Source organism: Lissotriton helveticus, chromosome 1_1 (genome assembly GCF_964261635.1).
Source record: "Lissotriton helveticus chromosome 1_1, aLisHel1.1, whole genome shotgun sequence".
Taxonomy (NCBI): Eukaryota; Metazoa; Chordata; class Amphibia; order Caudata; family Salamandridae; genus Lissotriton; species Lissotriton helveticus.
The window spans coordinates 1130051844-1130074601 of record NC_136057.1 but is presented as its reverse complement, the minus strand read 5'-3'; positions in this window follow the sequence as shown (position 1 = coordinate 1130074601).

The following is a 22758-nucleotide window of genomic DNA, read 5'->3' as shown; positions in this document are numbered from 1 at the left end:
TTATTTTCATTTGACTACGATACAATGTTGCCTTTTTACTTAAAAATATTCTTACTTTCTGATTTCAGAAAAGAGAATTTAGGGTAGGTAACTGGTGATTCTAGGGGTTGATATAATTTTATCTACTGTTTTATATTGCTTTGTGATTAAAAGTGATGTAGAGAATTAAATAATTGTAGTAGTCATAGAGGTAGTGTAAGTCTGCTTCATAATAAGCACTATCAGTGTCATAGGAAATGTAGAACATGAGTGAGCAAGAAGGGTAAGATATTACTAGTCCAGGATTGTGAAAGTGATCTTGAACGTTTTCTTTCTGAAAGTTGCGGAAATACAAAATGACGGGATTTGCTTACAAGAATTCCAAGAGTTATAAATGGCTCTTACATGATTTGGCCTTGTGGAAACGTGTGGTAGAGAGCGAGAAGTCATTTATTGTATGTAACATATTTGTCAAAACGATGGAGCTTTTCTTTCAGAAAGTGGCGGGCTGAAAATAAAAACAGCACAAGCGAGTGTAAGCTGTTCATAGGACATCCTTCGACGTCATGGAAAGTAAGTTACTTTTGAGGAGTTCTGATTTCTGATTGGTTATGTTATATGGGTTTTTTAAACACAATCATTTTGATTGTGTTTTTTTTTCCCCGCTGTTATATGATGAATACCTTCAAGTCACTGTTTTTAGTGACATTTGATACATTCTGAGAACAGCAAAAATAAACCATTTAACATGTATAATTAATTCTGTACTGTTTGTATTTATGATGTACATTTAGAACTGTGTAGGAGGCATGGAGAAGCTGAGGCTTCAGTAAGTGTCAAAGTTGTTGCATGCAGTGCTGCACTTCTGCGTACTCTTTCATATGCTGGACTACATCTGCACAATGAGATACCTAACCAAAGGAAACACAAGTGATGTGATTGTGAAATGAGCAAAAGAAATTGCACGTTTTTGAAATACATTACCTGTGTTTCCTAACATTACGAATCACATTGTGCAGATGAAGTTTAGGCCTGTCCAGGGAAACAGAGGAAGTCTGAACTTTATTGGTTGGCCTGCACATGTATTATCTCCTCTGTACTCTTGAACAAGCCTAAATTTGATCTGCAACCCTGAGTAGGCCTCACCTGAAACAAACGTCTGGATAGGACACACCTTATTGCCATCCTGAAACAATCATTTAAAATGTTAGGAACAGTTTTATGATGATTGTGCACCTCTTTTGCGCTGCCATTGCGTCACTTTTGTGAGACAACAGCAGTGCAAAATATGCACCATGTTCCAAGATAGGCCTCACTTCATCTGCATCAAGATACTGTTAGTTTAAAATGTATATCTTTAGGACTGTGTAGGGGGCCTGGAGAAGCAGAAGCTTCTGTAAGTGTCAAAGTTGTTGAAAAACTGTTTGTCCTTCAATCTTTTCCCTTGTCTTTTCTAATTTTTAAATACATGTTTTAATATTTTTCAAATGTTTGTTATCTCTTTCACAGATTGAAAGTAAAAAAATAACAAGTGACTAAGTTACGACAATTATAAGGTAAATGTTTTGTACTCTTTTCGTTACATTCCTATCACATTTAACTTCTATTAGTTTCACTGCTTCATTTCTTTAACCTTCACTTTCCTGCCTTTTCTACTTCCCTCATTCCTTTCTCTATTACTTACTTACTCTACTCCTTCCACTCTTTTTCTCAGTCCCTTTTTTCTCATAGTTCCTCACTCTTGTTCACCAACTCCGTCTCTATTACTCTCACTGTCTCTGACTGATCACTCTTTCACTACTTGTTCATTATGCTTTCTCTGTGTAGTTGAAGCACAGTAAGGGGCATATTATCAACACAGCCAATTAAATTATCACTGCTTTTATCGGCAGAAAACTGCTGCAAAAGCGGCTTTAGCGGCAGTTTTCTGCCGCAAAAGCGGCTTTAGCGGCAGATTTCTGCCAATAAAAGCAGTGAAATTTTTATCGCCTATGTTGATAATATGCCCCTATGTTATTTAGATTTCTTTGGTGTTTCAATCATTCTTTTTCTGTTACTTCTTCTCTCTGTTATTCCAATGTTTTAATCTTAATTTGATCATTCAGTCACATTCTCTAACAAACTCTTGTTTGTTATTCTTCTACTCTCCTTTTTTTTCCTCACTTCTTTATCTATTTTGTTTTTCACAATTATACCCTCTTAAATCTTTTCTTCAGTAAATAGATCTATTAAACAGTATCTCTACTTTACTCCCTATAGCTGTCTTTCTTTTAACATAACTGTCTGTTTCCTTCCCTTATACTTACTCTTCTTTTTTTGAACATTTTTTTTGGTTCGCTCCCGGTTCGCGTACCGGAGAGCGAACCGGGAAGCGAACTAAGAGAAATAGAGGTTGGCAGAGTTCCAAATATTCTACCAATTTTTTTATAACGGGGGGGTAGTTCTGAAAAGAACTTTTTTTTTAATTGTTTTTGTTGATTTATATTTTTTTTACTATTTTTCAGATTTTTTTTTTACTTTTTTGTATTTTCTGAACGGTTTTATATTTTTTTTGTTTTTTTTGGGGGGGGGAAACGAAAACGATTCATTGTAAAGGGCTCAACAGGAGCAACAAAAAAAAAAGAATTTATTCTCTGGGGCGTTTCGGACAATCATGATTGTCGATAGCTCTGTTGATCAGAGTGATGCTACTTTCTCTGTAGCAAATGAATTGGTTACAACGCACACACACTTGTTTCACTTCCCCGAACCTCATTTGTATATTTGGGACCATCTCCCTCGCCTCTGGTCCCGTCACTTCCTGTACAACTGATCTTCTTGCCATAGAAGGGGGATTATCTTGCTCGTCACGTAACTGCGCAGCACTGTAGTTGATAGGATGCCACCTATTCATATGGCGATGCATTGTGTAATTTCCGTAACTGTACTTCTTCTCGGTCCCTCTGGATAGCCTATCTTTACATATAAGGCAAGTTACGTACCGTGCATTGACTTTTTTTGGGCCCTGGGGATATGTAAAAAATTGCCAAATATAATTTTCTTTCACATGAGACCTCCTGGGCTCCTCACGTAAAAAATGCCTCTCTTCCTGCTCTTCCTCTTCTTCCTCTTCTTCCTCTTCTTGCTGAATGATAACTTCAGCAGGTGGTCCTCTCTTCCTTGGATGTGGTGGAGGTGGTGGGGAAGAACCAGCTGAAGCTACTAATGAAGCCATTGCTCAGTGATCACAAAGGGTCTTTCTCTCACAAAGATGAAAGTCAGAGTGAGGAAAGAAGGAGGGGTTTTCATCATTTGGGAAAAACAATAGTTCTAAACCAATGAAAAGTGTTACTTTTAGGTCACATGACCTAGTCTTACATCATTAGGAAACCAAAAGTGAAATGAACCAATGAAAAGTGTTATTAACAAGTCACATGACCTGTTGTGTTTACGTTACGCGCTTTGGGCCGCGTCCCGGATCGCTTCCGGGAAGCTGCGCTTCGCGCCTCGTTCGCGTACCGGTTCACTTCCGGGTACGCTAACGCGGCGCGTCATATGACGTTTCACGCAACAACGCGATACGTCACGCTGACGCGACGCGTCATGATGTTGTTTTCTAACGCGGCAGTTGCGCAAACGGAACGTTTACCGGTTCGCGTACCGGGTCGCGGCACCAAATTGAGCTAACGGGAAGCTACCCGGTTCGCGAACCGGGAGCGAACCAAAACATAAGAATAAAAAAAAAAATATTAATAAACATATAAAATATATTTTTTGATTTAAGAAGAATACATTTTACAGCTATAGATATTAGCTTTTAAAAAACCGTTGAAATTCACTGAAAAAACCATAGGTTATAGACCATATATAGTTAGGAATTAGCATTTACAAAACCTTGAAAATTCACTGAAAAAACCATGGGTTATAGACCATATATAGTTAGGAATTAGCATTTACAAAACCTTATTTTACTCACACAAAACCATTGAAATTCCATATATAGTTAGTTGCACTAACTATATATCGCGCACCCGCAATCCACTGCTGATCATGTCACATATTACATCATTCATGACATGGTCAGTGACATCACTGATGACATCACTGATGACATCTCAAATGACATCACTGATGACATCACTGATGACAACATCCAGTGACTGTATGTTTATGTAAAGTTAAAATATGTCTTACATATTGAAGAATGAGTGGATGTATAAGTGTCTGGATGAAGGATTTAGTAGGTGCATGACTGACTGTATGAGTGAGTGAATAAATGTGTGTCACTGAGTGCATGGGTTAGTGACTAAACTGTCTTAATTTGTGCATCATTATGTCTGTTGTTCTGTAAACTGCTGCATGTGTTGATCAGTAGCTATATGAGTAAGTATATGGGTTATTGTTTGGTTGCCCAAGTATTTGTATGGGAGACTGAGTGTGTGTGTGTGTGGGTGGCTGGGAGGTGTATGACTCTGTGCATAGATGTGTGAGCAGTTGATTCACTAGATGTATGGGTTCAAAAGTGCATGTAGAAACACCTGTATGGGCGGTTGACTGAGTGCATTGGTGAGTGAATGGATATCTCAGTGCTACATGTCAAAGTAAGTACATATGTAAAACACAGTACATGTGACAGTTGACATATATAAATAACTGTGCATAAGAGCCAGTGAATGTGTGAGTGGCTGTATGGATCATTGTGAACTTGTATCAGGCATTGTAAAAGAGAGTAAATATGTGTTAGTATATGTTTGAATAAGTAAGGTGTGTATAACTGTATAGTTGAGGAAATGGAGGTGTGATTGATTCTTTGCATGACTGACTAGGTGTGTGAGTAACTCCATGGATGAGTAACAGTCTGTGAGTGTCTGTTTACACTGAGTGTATCTAAGGTTATATAAGAGTCTGAAGAGGTTCATCGTATTATCACATGATTGATGTCATCAGTGATGTGATCAGTAATGTCAAATGAGATGTCATCAGTGATGTCATCAGTGATGTCATTTGAGATATCATCAGTGATGTCATCAGTGATAGTGATGTCATCAGTGATGTCACTGACCATGTCATGAATGATGTAATATGTGACATGATCAGCAGTGGATTGCGGGTGCGCGATATATAGTTAGTGCAACTAACTATATATGTAATTTCAATGGTTTTGTGTGAGTAAAATAAGGTTTTGTAAATGCTAATTCCTAACTATATATGGTCTATAACCCATGGTTTTTTCAGTGAATTTTCAAGGTTTTGTAAATGCTAATTCCTAACTATATATGGTCTATAACCTATGGTTTTTTCAGTGAATATATATATATATATATAGAGAGAGGAATGAAATATCCCAAATCTGTGTGTGTACTCAAACCTGACCGAGCCTGATCGAAAGTTAGATGCCAGCTGCTTGCGCCATAGCTACAAGACGGTGAGCAGAGATTCTGAGAGATAGAGTTTCCACCTCACCGAGTGCATTTATTAAGTTGGAAGAGGTATCCTGCTCACAAAAACAATAACCCTATTCCTGACAGAATGGGTCAATCCAATGCTCTCTTTAAATATTTCAATCTCCTTTCTCACCATCACCTAAGCACTGGTACTGCTGCTTTTCGACCCGCCCCCATTTTGCTGTACAGTGGCCATTTTGGAATAACAAGGTAAAAATTAGGACAAAATTACCGCTGTATGCAATATCGTGATGCATACACAAGCATGGATGGCAATGAATGATAATCACATTGTGCATACATGCATGTGGTGCAATGCATGTATGAGTATGCATATAAATTGCAGCATTGTGATGCCTAGCGTTATTTTGTTCATTGCTTACATGGCCTTATTGGAATGGTAAAGAAAAAATGTGTACCATGGACCAATGTAAACAAGCATTGGCAACATGACTAGGTAAGCACTTGCCCTCTAAAAGTGAGACCTATTTCTTTTGCTAATGCTTTCTTATTTTATTTGTATTAGTTTGCATGTAACAGAAGAACAAAATATTGCAACAACAGCTAACTGTTAGTCCACTTATTGAACACTGCAGATTTAAGCAATAAAAGTGATGACCTGCAATGGCAAACTTTCAGAAAGTCAAAGGATCTGCATTGGTTCCAAGAGACCTGGGCCTTATCTGAGCATGATCTAGGTGGTTTCATTGAACTGCGCACCCTCGCAAGAAAAGCAAATAAAGGCTGTCAAATGGTGGCTATAAAATTAAGTCTTAATCAAAATATATTGTAAAATACACAGTTACTTGTCCCTAATAAATGTTTGCATTTAAGATGGACTGGAATCCTACCACCGATTTGTGATCATAGATATTTTGAATGATTACATTCCACCCGGCCTCACATTCAATGAGCAATTTGAAGCATCGGAAGTGATTGTAGTGCAACTACGAAAATATGTAAAAACACTGGAGCTCCATGTACTACTGATTTGTGTTGATTTTATTGACTTTTCTCTGAGGGAATCCTAGAAAATGTGGTCAATGGAGAGAATGAGGATTAGGGAAATCCTGAACCAGTTCTTTATAGGAAAAACCAAAAGATGGAAAAGGTTTACCTCTCTTTTACTAATTGTGACTTGCATTTTCTTAACGGAAGTTCTGTCTCTCACTGTCCTGCTCACCACATTTTATTATTAGGTAAAGGCAAGCTTGATATATCTCAATTAATTTTGAGGTTTAGAAGTGAGTCGTCAATATGAAGGCAATTGGGATTAGGGACTAGGGAATAACCACAATCCATTTCTGGCCAGCCCAGCTATGAAATATTGAACTCTGAAAAGCTATGAATACAGAATTAAACACCTGCACTTTAAGAAAAATACCAAACAAAAACTGAAGGATAACTGTTATGGACATTGCAGCTCACTTGCGTAACCCTCGTCATGACAGACTATGGTCAACGCATGTCACTTGCGTAGCAGCTCCTTTTCGCGCCAGCACACCATCAAGGGTTTCATGTTCATACCATGTGGGTATATGGTGTGTTTATTCTACTGCCAATGACAATTATTAATTAGAGACTGCATTAGGCGAAACCTGCTCGTAGTGGACAGCAGCCGTGGCCCGTGGAGGGAATTCCGTGGGGCAGACAGGCGGGGCAGGGGAGGTGCAGGGTGGGGGTTGCTAAAAACCAGAATATGGACAATTGAAGGTAAGTAAACAATTTAATAAATAAAACAAATTTCGTAGCGCCCTGCATTGCACTTTGCACAACCCCCACCCTGCCCCGCCTCTCTGCCCCACGGAATTCCCTCCACGGGCCACGGCTGGTGGACAGGTGTTTGTACTTTAATGGTGCGTGTTTTGGCAGAACATTATGAGCAACAATATGTGCACATGTGCAAATTGCTCACACCATTAACAGTCCTCATGGGCTTTCAATCGCAACGTGCAAATGGTTGACCGCAACAACGGGCCTCAGCAAACAGAACGTTTGCACATGTCTTAGCAGCATATCAGCAACAGCCGGCAATAATTATCACTAAGCATGCTAAGCGTAAGGATAATTATCGCCGGCTATCGCTGAATTATATAGCCGAGATAGGGTGCTATCAGCAACGCTTATCTCCAATACGATATATAACCCAGCGATAGTTGCAAAAAGTGCGATTATTGCTGGAAATCTAGCGATAATCGCACAACGATAGGCAAATCCTTGATGATAGGGCAGGGTGGACTTAGCCATACAATCCACCTCCCTTAAGATATAATGGCTAAGTCAGATTCAAAGCAGGCGTAAAGAAACCTGTGATAAGCGCCGTTAGCGTCACTTTTAATATTGCTACGCGGGCTTGCGACACGATTGCTGATAGGAGTTAGTTGTGTTAGCGACATGTCTCAGATATTGTAGTGAGGAACAATACTACGCATCTCATTAGCGTTGATATGTTGGGCACAACGGGAACAGGCGCTGAGGCATGGATTCACGCGATAGCATGACCTTGCTGATATTGCAATAAAATTATTGCCGCTTTTCGCCTGAAAACGGACACTAAAGCGGCGATAATTTTATCACGGCGCCTTGATGATATGCACCTTAGACACTTGTGGCAGAGTGTATTTAAGCCACGCCATACAGAAGCTCAGTTCTTAGCCTTGTTAAACTAACGTGACACTTACCTGTCTCCAGCCTACGGCGGCATTCCTTAATGGTGGTATTCCTGCTTCACGGTGCTTCCTGGACTCCAATCTTCCCCTTACCTCTTTGGTGAACACTTCTGCCACATATATCTATAAAAGAAGCACTGAACAATTAGAGAGCACATACAGAATATGCCTATCAAGAGCTTAGCAACAGAAAAAGCAGCAGCTTCCTCAAAAAGGTAAAAATTAAGCAGCTTATCACCTCAGAGCACCTTTGTTATTTATGCTTTCTCATTTATTTTGGGACAATAGACTCGCTTGGCTACAAATCAGCAAGGTACCAGAAGGACCATATTTTTTGTGTCAGCTGCGCATTGAACAAGTGGCTACAGATTGTAGCAATGCATTTGAGAAACTAAATACTGCACCGCATGCTATTATCACACATTGGATACATGTACAGCGAGCTTGCACTCTGATGTTGCTTAACATAGTTTATTAATAGCTATATATATAGTGGACAGAACTTTTCTGTGTCTATTTCATGTCATTCCTGGTTTGAAGGCTCATTGTGGGGAAAGTCATATACCCGGTACTGGTATAACTTTTTGGGACAGCATTTGTATACGTTACCTCTAAGAGGTGAATTATATGTTATTTTAACACAAAATGTATAGTTTGGCAACACTCTGAAGTGCCCTGGTGTTTTGTACTGTGTTGTTCATTATTGGCATTGTGAGCCACCTTGGAGCCACCTTGGTGTTTGGTGATCCCAACATTATTGTTGGTGTGCCATATTGATAGTAGGGGCGTATGTTTGTAGGGATTGGGAATTATTTGATAAATAATCTACGTCTTTTGTTGCTGTTACAGAAAAGAGTATAAGCTAAGCAACATTGTGCATACCTTGGTATCTGATACTTTTACACCAACATCAAAATCCTGAACCCACTCCTCCTGGTTCCAGCAACACTGGTGCAGAGAAAACTCAATTCCTGAAAACCTAGTATTTTTCTTTCTCTTCTCTCTTATTCAATGAGCCTTCCCCGGGACCTTTTCAAGGGGGCAGTGTTTAATTCATTGCTCATCATCAGCTCTCACTCGGACCAGGGAAATATTGTCGCCCCCATCGGAATTCCCCGGAGTTCAGGTGAGTAGCCTATGACAAGTGCTGGGAAGCCACATTGCTGGGGCAGCTATGCACTTTCCAAAATGTCATAACAGAACTTAAGATAACATTACATACCGATCCACAGTCCCACAATCCAGCTTCTGCAACGCCATCACCAACTTCATTGCACCCCTAGGCCTAAACTCCAAGGACTACATCGCCCTCGGCAACCTCAAATCCACATGAATGACCCCAATGACAACAACACAGCACACCGGAACAGAATGAGCAGCCTTGGAGTGGACTGCAACCCCACACACACATGCTGGACCCCATATTTACCTCCCCCAACTGCATCAGAGTACAGCCATGTCACAGAACTCACATTGACTGATCACCTCATCATCCTGTTCAGTGTCTCCAGCCTCCACATCACCACCCCCAAAATGGCCAGCACCCCCACCACACCTGTAACAAAAGTTCAGAGACCACATGGACCGATGCTCTAAACACCTCAAACCCAGCTGCCTCCACCAACCCAGGAAAGGGAATTTAGAACTTTAACACACAGATCATCAACTGTATCAACAACATCCCCCCTATCAAGAGCAATAAACTGAAGAGCCTCAAAAATGGCCCGCTGGTACACCCAAGAACTCAGAACAGCAAAATTTGACAGCACACATCTAGAGAAAAGATGGTGCTCCAGCAAGAGTACCGCCGACCGGGCTGCCTTCAAGACCTCCCTCATCCTCTACCACCCACTGTTGTGTTGTACGGTTCCTACCAATCAAACAAAACTGTGCGGTTGGACAACATATGCATTAAAATATGGGGACTTACTGCATAAATATCATCAGCATATATTGGCCTAATTCCTGTCTAACTCAAAGTGCACCCAGCTGGACCCCTGAACCTGACAGGGTACCTGATGGTGTCTGTGACCTTAGAACATGACCACTCTGACTCTCAAGGAAATCATGGAAATAAGTCTACCTTTTTGTGGTAACCCTAGTCGTGGGAAGTTAGGGTTAGGTTCATGTTTTACCCTCTCAAAACCCTAGCTGTTGTAGTTATATTTATAGTAATACTTCTGTTAGGAAAAATAAACTTGTGGGCTAGAATTACTTAACAGCACAAGTTATAGTTTCTTCAGATAAGTATAAATATAAGTATAACTCTAACTGCTGAATTTCTATGGTTTTGTGTGGATAAAACCTGAAACTAACTAGAACATCCCTCTAACCTTTTGATTTTTCAGTGAATCAGGAATTTTTTAAGCCAAAGTAGATCCGCCGAGGATCTGCGTCCCAAGATATATAAAGTTTTAGTTTTTTAATAACACCAAACTTACTGAGCAGATTTACACCAAATTATGAAAAGGGGGCTTTCACAAATAAAAGCTATCTTTCTGCTAAATTTGGTGTAAATCCAGTCAGCGGTTATGCCTGTAGCCATAGATAGAAATTGCAAAATCACTTTAGACATTAAATGGGGAGAAATCACTTTGGAACCCCACCTTTTTCTCCCCCCCAGGTTGATGAATCACCTTTCCATGGAGAACTAGGCAATGTAGACCAGTTTCTTGAGAACTTTTCATTAAGATTTGTCATGGCGTCAAACTATTAGTAAAAAAAGGATGCTAAGCCTTTAGGAACAATTGCCCCTATCCATAACTACTTACTGGCTATCACCAGGAAGTGAGATCTATATATATATATATATATTATATATATATATATATATATATATATATATATATATATATATTACCTACTGGCGATAGCCAGTAGGTATATATAGTTAGGATTGTTTTCCATAGGGAAATCGCAACATTCTATTGGGAATAACGTTGGCGCCGGTTGAGGGATCTGCCTGTAATTTTCCTTAAGTTTGCCTCGCTGCGCTCCGCTCCTTCCCTGAAAGTTTCGGGGGGATTCGTCAAGCGGGGGCCGAGATAAAAGGGGGGGTCCCAAAACGTGTTTTCCCCATGTTAATTTCCATGGGGCGGTTGGACTCACTTTTAGCCCGAACGGCTGAATGGTTTTCCACCAAACTTGGCAAAATTGTAGGGACTGGTAGCCCGATGTGCCTTTGCTATGTCTCAAGATATGTGCTCCAGTGGATTTTGAGTAATTTAGGTTCAAGAAAATATATATATCTATAGCAGCTTACCCGTGAGCTTACCCGTACGCTTACGGTACGCTTACCGTACCGTACCGTACGCGCACGTACGCGTACCATACGCGTACCTCTAGTGCGCGAGCCGCATTCTGATTGGCTGCCAAGATCTGTCAATACTCCAAAACAGAAACTGTTGGCAGCCATCTTGTGCCTCGGTAGACTGAGGCACAGGAAAGCAGAAAAACAAACGTGTAGAACTCAAAAAGGGGGCAGGGTAGAAGCACCCTGACCCCCTAGGCCTGCTCAGGGGATCCCACAAGGACCCCCAAGGCAAAAAAAGATATTTTTTTTTTAAAGTCGTGGGGTACGGGTACGGTACGGTACGGTACGCGTACCCTGCAACTTTTTTTTTTTTTTAAAGTATTTTTTTTGCCTTGGGGGTCCTTGTGGGACCCCCTGAGCAGGCCTATGGGGTCAGGGTGCTTCTACTCTGGCCCCTTTGCGAGTTTCACACCTTTGTTTCACTGCTTTCTTGTGCCTTGGTTCTAACAAGGCATAAGATGGCTGCCAACACTTCCTGGTTTTGAGTGTTGACAGACAGTGGCAGCCAATCAGCATGCCTTCCCGAGAAAGCTGCATGGTCATTGGCTGTCAACACTTCTAACCAGGAGGTGTTGGCATCCATCTTGTGCTAGTGTTGACAGACAGTGACAGCCAATCAGCATGCCTTCCCGAGAAAGCTGCATGCTCATTGGCTGTCAACACTTCTAACCAGGAAGTGTTGGCATCCATCTTGGGTCTTAGTAGACTGAGGCACAAGAAAGCAGAAAAACAAACGTGTAGAACACAAAAAGGGGGCAGGGTAGAAACACCCTGACCCCTTAGGGCTGCTCAGGTGGTCCCACTAGGATATTAATATATTTAAACGTTATCCGCTAATAGAATTAGCATTAAAGAAAACTTTGAAATTCACTGAAAAAACCATAGGTTTCAGGCCTTATATAGTTAGGAATTAGCATTTAAAAAACCTTTGAAATTCACTGAAAAAAACATAGGTTTCAGGCCTTATATAGTTAGGAATTAGCATTTAAAAAACCATGCAAATTCACTGAAAAAACCATAGGTTTCAGGCCTTATATAGTTAGGAATTAGCATTTAAAAAACCTTTGAAATTCACTGAAAAAACCATAGGTTTCAGGCCTTATATAGTTAGGAATTAGCATTTAAAAAAACCTTGCAAATTCACTGAAAAAACCATAGCTTTCAGGCCTTATATAGTTAGGAATTAGCATTTAAAAGACCTTGCAAATTCACTGAAAAAAACCATAGGTTTCAGGCCTTATATAGTTAGGAATTAGCATTTAAAAAACCTTGCAAATTCACTGAAAAAACCATAGATTTCAGGCCTTATATGGTTAGGAATTAGCATTTAAAAAACCTTTGAAATTCACTGAAAAAACCATAGGTTTCAGGAGTTATATAGTTAGGAATTAGCTTTTACAAAACCTTTGAAATTCACTCAAAAAACTATAAGTTTTAGTAGTGTTATAGTTAGCTGGACATTGAAATTGCTCCTATCGCGCACCTGCAATCCACTGCTGATGATGTCACATATTAGATCATTCATGACATGGTCAGTGACATCACTGATGACATCACTGATGACATCATCCACGTGACAATCACATACACCTTTTCATACACTATTACAATTTTTCATCACTCTTTGTAAAATACAGAGTATCATATTTAAATCCATTGTCACAGCAATACAAGTATCCAAAAATCCACTCAGTGATTCATAGATGTATACACACATCTAATCACTTACCTATGGATTCACTCATACATGCTGTCAATGAACAATAGAACACTATCAAAAATACTTATACATCTATATCGACATTAAACAACAGCATGCATCCTATTCACATATGAAGTCATCCTACTCACCTATGCAAACAATGGATCATACTTACATATTTACTTAGCAAAACACTTATACAAAACACCACTTCTTCTATTCATTTAGATAGTAAGTCATACTTAGTGAATTATACAATCATTATTACAAGTATACAGTTATCCATACAGTCACTCACACAATCATTGTGTCTTATGTATACTTATTTATATACAACAACTGACACATACACTGCCTTTTATTTTTCTAGTTTGTTGGACCTGTACCTTTGAGAAATATATTTGCTCATCACCACACCCATAAAGAGATTCCCTCACCCAAACTGTTAGAACATGTAGTTTTAACTTCATATATCTACTGAATCAACTATTCACACATCTTTGGACAGTCACACACCCCCCACCGAACCACACACACTTTCACACTCCCATACAAATACTCAGTTAACTAATCAATAACTAATATAGACTTTCACATAGCTAGTAACCAACTGTAGAATCAGTTTACAAAACAACTGACAAAGTGATACAGATATTCACACAGTTTAGTCACTATCCACTATATTTAGTGAGACATTATAAATTGGTTAAGTAAACAGTCAATTACACTGCTACTAAATCCTCCATCCAAATATTTATTTATATATATCCACTCATTCTTCAATGCATATTGCTATATATATAATGCATATTTAAATAACGAAGCAAACCACATTCACTGAATGATGTCATCAGTGATGTCATCAGTGATGTCATTTGAGATGTCATCAGTGATGTCACTGACCATGTCATGAATGATCTAATATGTGACATCATCAGCAGTGGATTGCGGGTGGGCGAAATATAGTTAGTACAACTAACTATATAGGAGCAATTTCAATGGTTTTGTATGAGTAAAATGTCCAGCTAACTAAAACTTATAGTTTTTTGAGTGAATTTCAAAGGTTTTGTAAAAGCTAATTCCTAACTATATAACTCCTGAAACCTATGTTTTTTTCAGTGAATATGTATATATATATATATACATATATATATATATACATATATATATATATATACATATATATATATACATATATATATATACATATATATATATATATATATATATATATATATATATACATATATATATATATATATATATATATATATATATATATATATATATATATATATATATATATATATATATATATATATATATATATATATATATATATATATATATATAAATATATAAATATTACCTACTGGCGATAGCCAGTAGGTATATATAGTTAGGATTTTTTTCCTATGGGATTTTTGAAAATTCTATGTCGAATAACTTTGGCGTTTGAGGTCAGAATTGGCTGAAATTTTCAGGAAAATGGAACATTTTGTTTCTGAGCAGCCCCTGAAAATTTGGGGGGGTTTCGTCAAGGGGGGGCCGAGAAAAAAGGGGGGTCTCAAAACGTGTTTTTCCCATGCAATTTTCCATAGGGCGGTTGGCCTCACTTTTAGCCTGAACGGCTGAATGGATTTACACCAAACTTGGCAAAATTGTAGGGACTGGTAGCCCGATGTGCCTTTGCTATGTCTCGATATATAGGCTCCAGTGGTTTTTACGAAAATTTACTTTGAGAAATATATATTGGGCTACATTGGGCTATATATATGTTGGAGCCCAAATGTAGCCCAATGTAGCCCAATGTAGCCCAATGTAGCCCAAAGATGGCCACCAGAGACAAATGTAGCCCAAATATCAGCCAGATGTAGCCCAACTATAGCCCAATGACAGAATGTCCCAGAGTGTTCTAAAGAACAACTAGAGTGCTAACAGTCCTACTTATTACAAAGGTATGGCACACCTGAAGCCATCTTGATTGGAATAAAGTGGTAACTCTTAAAACATATAATTTAAAAAGGAACAAAATGAGGGGGTTCATTTTGCCATAGAAAGTATGATTAGCGAATATATGACGAAATCCCGCATACCATCAGTCCGCAAAAAAAATCCCGCATGTACTATTAGGCCGCAAATTAAAATAACGAAAACTTTTAGAACGAATATGCCTTTAGCATACACTAAACAACTAAACTACCCTAAACCCTAAAACACTACCCCCAGCATGACCCTACGCTACACAAACAGTACAACACTACCCTAAACCCTAATACACTACCCCAGCATGACCCTACACTACACAAACACTACAACACTACCCTAAACCCTAAAACACTACCCCCAGCATGACCCTACACTACGCAAACACTACAACACTACCCAAAACCCTAAAACACTACCCCCAGCATGACCCTACACTACACAAACACTACAACACAACCCTAAACCCTAAAACACTACCCCCAGCATGACCCTACACTACGCAAACACTACAACACAACCCTAAACCCTAAAACACTACCCCCAGCATGACCCTACACTACGCAAACACTACAACACTACCCTAAACCCTAAAACACTACCCCCAGCATGACCCTACACTATGCAAACACTACAACACTACCCAAAACCCTATAACACTACACCCCAGCATGACCCTACACTACGCAAACACTACAACACTACCCTAAACCCTAAAACACTACCCCCAGCATGACCCTACACTACGCAAACACTACAACACTACCCAAAACCCTAAAAAACCAATCACCCCAGCATGACCCTACACTACGCAAACACTACCCTAAACCCTAAAACACTACCCCCAGCATGACCCTACACTACGCAAACACTACAACACTACCCTAAACCCTAAAACACTACCCCCAGCATGACCCTACACTACGCAAACACTACAACACTACCCTAAACCCTAAAACACTACCCCCAGCATGACCCTACACTACGCAAACACTACAACACTACCCTAAACCCTAAAACACTACCCCCAGCATGACCCTACACTACGCAAACACTACAACACTACCCTAAACCCTAAAACACTACCCCCAGCATGACCCTACACTACGCAAACACTACAACACTACCCAAAACCCTAAAACACTACCCCCAGCATGACCCTACACTACGCAAACACTACAACACTACCCAAAACCCTAAAACACTACCCCCAGCATGACCCTACACTACGCAAACACTACAACACTACCCAAAACCCTAAAACACTACACCCCAGCATGACCCTACACTACGCAAACACTACAACACTACCCAAAACCCTAAAACACTACCCCCAGCATGACCCTACACTACGCAAACACTACAACACTACCCTAAACCCTAAAACACTACCCCCAGCATGACCCTACACTACGCAAACACTACAACACAACCCTAAACCCTAAAACACTACCCCCAGCATGACCCTACACTAAATAACCACCACAACTCTACACTACACTAACACAACACTACACTACACAACACTACACTACACTACACAATCACTAACCCACGAAAAAATTAACACAAACCCACTTACCTCTCTCGTCATCGTGGTTTTCACAACGCAAATGCATATACCATACATGCCTTTAAAACGTAATTCTTTGTAAAGGCATGCGCGATAAATGCACATGCGTTTTGAAAAAATGCGGGATAATGGAATGCGAGTTCAATGACCTTGCGGGATAATGGTATGCGGACTGAAAGTCTGCGGGATAAAAAATGCGGGAAAATGGCTGCAAACCATGATTAGCAGCAGACTTCCCTGGTGAGCACTAGCTTTACTACAGTGATCTAATGAGCAACTAGAGTGCTAACATTCAGAATTTATGGCAAATGTGTGACACATCTGAATGCCTTCTTGATAGAACCAAAGTAAACAAGCATTCAAAATGCAATAGATCTCGCCCTCGTTTAAGTTAAAGCCATTCTGTTTGTAATGAGGTGGCTTTTTAGCTTTGCTTTTATTAGTGTTTTTAAAACTTTCATGTAAATAACATGCATATGTATGCATATATGTATATGTATGCATGCATTTATATTTATATAGATATGCAGATTATATATGTTTATATATGTATATTACCTACTGGCGATAGCCAGTGGGTATATATAGTTAGGATTTTTTCTCTATGGGATTTCTGAAAATTCTATGTCTAATAACTTTGGCGTTTGTGGACGGAATTGGCTGAAATTTTCAGGAAAATGGCACATTTTGTTTCTGAGCAGCCCCTGTATATTTGGGGGGGTTTTGTCAAGGGGGGGCCGAGAAAAAAGGGGGGTCTCAAAACGTGTTTTTCCCATTCATTTTTCCATAGGGCGGTTGGACTAACTTTTAGCTCGAACGGCTGAATAGATTTACATGAAACTTGGCAAAATTGTAGATATGGTTTGCCCGACGTGCCTTTGCTATGTCTCAATATATGTGCTCCAGTGGATTTTGAGAAATTAACGTTTAAAAAAATATATATATCTGTGACAGCGCTCCGGTTAGCGCCCCGGTTCGCGTACCTGACGCGTAACGGAACTTCGCGAAGCAAAGCTGATTGGCTCTCCGGTGTCTGTCAACATTCTGAACAGTCCGGAGCCGCCGCCATCTTGTCTCTCGGTACGATCGAGAGACAAGATGTGGTGAAAAACGAAGGGGGAAATGAAGGAAAGGGGGCAAGGTAGACCACTCCTGACCCCCTAGGATTGATGAGGGGGATATTAAAGTGCCCCGCGGGGCAAAAAATAAAAAAATGTTTTTTTTTGCGATTTTACGCCGTAGAGGCGCGTCCCGGTACGCGAACCGGGCAGCTCACCGGGCAGCTCACCGGGCAGCTAACCGGGCAGCTAACCGGCAGCGTAGCTGTCAACATTGTAAACAGTCCGGAGCGGCCGCCATCTTGTCTCTCGGTAGGTTCGAGAGACAAGATGTGGTGAAAAAAGAAGGGGGAAATGAAGGAAAGGGGGCAAGGTAAACCCCTCCTGACCCCCTAGGATTGATGAGGGGGATATTAAATTCGCCCGCGATTTTTCGCGGTAGAGGCGCTTCCCGGTACGCGAACCGGGCAGCTAACCGGCAGCGTAACGGGAGTCCGCCATCTTGTGTTTTTGGAGCGTCCGGTTCGCGTACCGGGTAGCGTCCCGGTAAGCGTAACAAGGGGAAAACCAAGAGAAACAGTAAAAAAAAAATTAAGGGAATAGATTTCCAGCAAACTTGGCAAAATTGTAGGGACTGTTTGTTTGATGTGCCTTTGCAAGGCCTCAAGATATGTGCACGTGTGGATTTTGTCTAATTAAGGTTAAAAAAAATATTCAGCTGCCCTCAACACCCTCCACTGGTTGCCTCTTCACAAAAGAATCTTGTTTAAACTCCTATTCACTGTATTTAAAGCCACTAGGAAAACTGGCCCCCTGTACTTTACCAAGCGCTTTACGTACTACAATCCTACGCGCTGCCTGAGATCCTCGGGTACCCACCTTGTCGTTATCCCCAGATTCAGGCTAAAAACGCGCAGGGGGAAGACTTTTTCTTTCCTGGCATCTAGAGCCTGGAACAACCTCCCCGTTAATCTTAGACTAGCTGCCACTGAGAGCCACTTCAGGAAACTCTTGAAAACCTGGGTATTCCAGCAATCCGACTCTTCAGTCTTCGCAGCCATCTGATCTGTTTATCACTATGTCTCTTTTCCTGCACGCTCAGCGCCAAGATGCTCCTCCCGGAGCGATAGTTGCGCTTTACAAAATCCCAAAAATATCAAATATCAAATATATATCTGTAAGCGTGCTCCGGCACGCTTACCTTACGGGTTTTGTTTGCGCTGCAGAGCCGATACGTCACGGTTATGCGACGCGTCATGAGGCGTCTCACGTGGCTACGTGATACGTCACGTAATAAAGAATATATTTTACAGCTATAGATATTAGCTTTTAAAAAACCAATGAAATTCACTGAAAAAAACATAGGTTATACACCATATATAGTTAGGAATTTGCATTTACAAAACCTTGAAAATTCACTGAAAAAACCATAGGTTAGAGACCATATATAGTTAGCTGGACATTTTATTGACATAAAACCAATGAAATTCCATATATAGTCAGTTGCACTAACTATATATCACGCACCCGCAATCCACTGCTGATGATGTCACATATTACATCATTCATGACATGGTCAGTGACATCACTGATGACATCACTGATGACATCTCAAATGACATCACTGATGACATCACTGATGACATCTCAAATGACATCACTGATGACATCATGACACACCAATACCAGTTACTACATACGCACTCACTGATTCCTACGTCTACACACACATTCACTCATTCACCCATACAATTACTCATACATACAGTCACTCATTATTACAACATCATATGCACTCATACACCTAGTCAGTCCTGTGAAGAATCAATCACACTTCGATTTCCTCATCTATACAGTTAAACACAGAACACCATACTTTTCACACATATACTAACACATACTTACTCTCTTATACAATCACTGATACAAGTACACATTGATATGCACAGAGTCACACACCTCCCAGCCAGCCACACACACACTCAGTCTTCCATACATCCACTCATTCTTCAATATGTAAAACATATTTAAACTTTACAAAAACACACAGACACTAGATGATGTCATCAGTGATGTCATTTGAGATGTCATCAGTGATGTCATCAGTGATGTCATTTGAGATGTCATCAGTGATGTCATCAGTGATGTCACTGACCATGTCATGAATGATGTAATATGTGACATCATCAGCAGTGGATTGCGGGTGCGCGATATATAGTTAGTGCAACTGACTATATATGGAATTTCATTGGTTTTATGTCAATAAAATGTCCAGCTAACTATATATGGTCTCTAACCTATGGTTTTTTCAGTGAATTTTCAAGGTTTTGTAAATGCAAATTCCTAACTATATATGGTCTATAACCTATGGTTTTTTCAGTGAATATATATATATATATATATATATATATATATATATATATATATATATATATATATATATATATATATATATATTACCTACTGGCGGTCGCCAGTAGGTATATATAGTTAGGATCGATTTCCATAGGGAAATCGCAACATTCTATTTGGAATAACTTTGGCGCCGGTTGAGCTATAAGGCTGAATTTTTCAGCAACTTTGCCTCGCGGCTCTCGGCTCCTTCCTTGAAAGTTTGGGGGGGATGCGTCAAGCGGGGGCTGAGATCAAAGGGGGGTCTCAAAACGTGTTTTCCCCATGTTAATTTCCATAGGGCGGTCTGTCGCAGTTTTAGCTCGAACGGCTGAATGGATTTTTACCAAACTTGGCAAAATTGTAGGGACTGGTAGCCCGATGTGCCTTTGCTATGTCTCAAGGTATGTGCTCCAGTGGATTTTGAGTAATTTAGGTTTAAAAAAATGTATATATCTGTAAGCGCGCCTCGGTACGCGTACCGGGGAGCGCTCCAGGCGCGCCACGCGACTTGCGCACAGCAAGCTGATTGGTTCTCGGGTGTCTGTAAACATTCGAAACAGTCAGCAGCGGCCGCCATCTTGTGTCTCGGTAGGATTGAGATACAAGAGGTGGCAAAAATCAAAGGGGGAATTGAGCAAAAGGGGGCAGGGTACACCCCTCCTGACCCCCTAGGTTTGATGTGGGGGCCATAAAAGGGTCCCGTGGGACAAAAAAAAAAATTCGATTTTCGCGGGGGGAGCGCCCGGTACGCGCACCGGGGAGCGTACGAGGGATCGTACTTAGGTGAAAAATTGTGAAAATAATAGTGTAAAATAATCATTTTGAGTGATTACATGTAGGGTAGCTCTGAAAAGAGCTTTTGGGTTCTGTGGCTGTTTTAGGTACCTACAAGTGTGTCCCACACACACCCACATGCACACAACCCCACACTCACACACCCACACACTCCCCACACACACTTCACACATGCACACTTCCACCCACAGTCAAACACCCCACACCCCCACATCGACACCTTACACATCCACAGCTACACCCACATCCCACACACCCACACTCAAACAAACACCTCACCCCCCTTCCACCACACACACACACACACATGCACATACACACAAATATCTCACAGACACACCACACACATCCCACACACACATCTCTCCCCCCCAACACACACAGAGACAACTCACAGACACATCCACACATCTCATACATACAGACACATCCTAAACACATACCTCCCACACCCACACACACCCCACACACACCTCACACACCCACACTCCCACCTACACTCAAACACCCCACACACCCACACCCACACACACACCTTACATACCAATATCCCCACCCACATCCATATACCCCACACACCTATACACCTCATCCCCCTAGACACACAGACACAAACATACACACCTCACAGACACCCCCGCACATCCCCCACACACACCTCCCCCACCCCCACACATGGGGAAAACTCAGTGAAACACTAAAATAATAATTTAAAGTGCCTAGAGGTAGGGTATCTCTGAATAGAGTTGTTGTGTTGTGTGGGTGATTTAAGTACCAACATGTAGGTACCAATGCAGAGTCTTAAATTCAATGTACACCGTTTCCTCTGTAGATAATTTGCATGTTGTTATAGAAGTTATTGTGGTATGTATATGGAATCTATACCATAATCTGTCAGGGCAGCAGAAACAACATGGAGGCAGGAGATGAAAAAGAGATGTCAAATACACATTGGAGATAATATAGTGGGAGAAAGGAAGTAACTATGAGCAAAATTACTATGTAACACAAATACGTTGCACAGTATACTATAAGTGTGACTTTATATTATAATCAATTTGGTACTAGTTTATGAATTACATATAATAATGAATAATGTCTCGAACAATTTTTGATTATTAAATATAAATTTATTTTTCTGATTCTTTTTCAAAATTTAATAGAACGTCTAACATTTGACTGTCCGAAATGTTCTCTTGTTCAGTGAACATGACTTCCAACATTTGACTGTCAGAAACGTCCTCATATTGAATTAACAAATCCACAGATTCTACACATTGTAGAAGTTCATGGTCCCGTGATTCATCCATGAATTCCAAGTCAATGGGTTCAATGATTTCCTCATTGTTCATCTCTAGGACAATTTCAAAGGAAATGTTCTGTTCTCCTTCCATTTTTGTGCTGAAATTTACATTAAAAAAAAATCAGTAGAAATATGGCACTGTTGGGTTTAAGTTCAGACAGGTAGTTTTGATTTTTTAATAGTGAAGTTAACTTTGGGCAAGTACATTCATAATTATAGCAGAGAAGCCTAAGTCAATTTATAAATATAACAGAGGAGCCTATCTCTATCTATAACTATAGCAGAGGGACAGTAAATAATTATCAGAAAACGTTTTTACAAATTAACTTAAAGTGCCCCTTACAAATTATCAACTTACTTTAGAGAGAGGTGGAGAAGAAAAAATGTGAAAATCCTTTCAAGATGTACCTCAGGTAGTTGTAGTCAAAATGGCCGTGTTTCCCTCTCATTTTTCATTTATATTCATGTACATAACCAATCCAATGTAAGGAAAAAAAAATAGAAAATGAAAGTAACATTTTAATTGGTTGTCAATTCTAACACTTCAGATGTGTTTTTGTTAT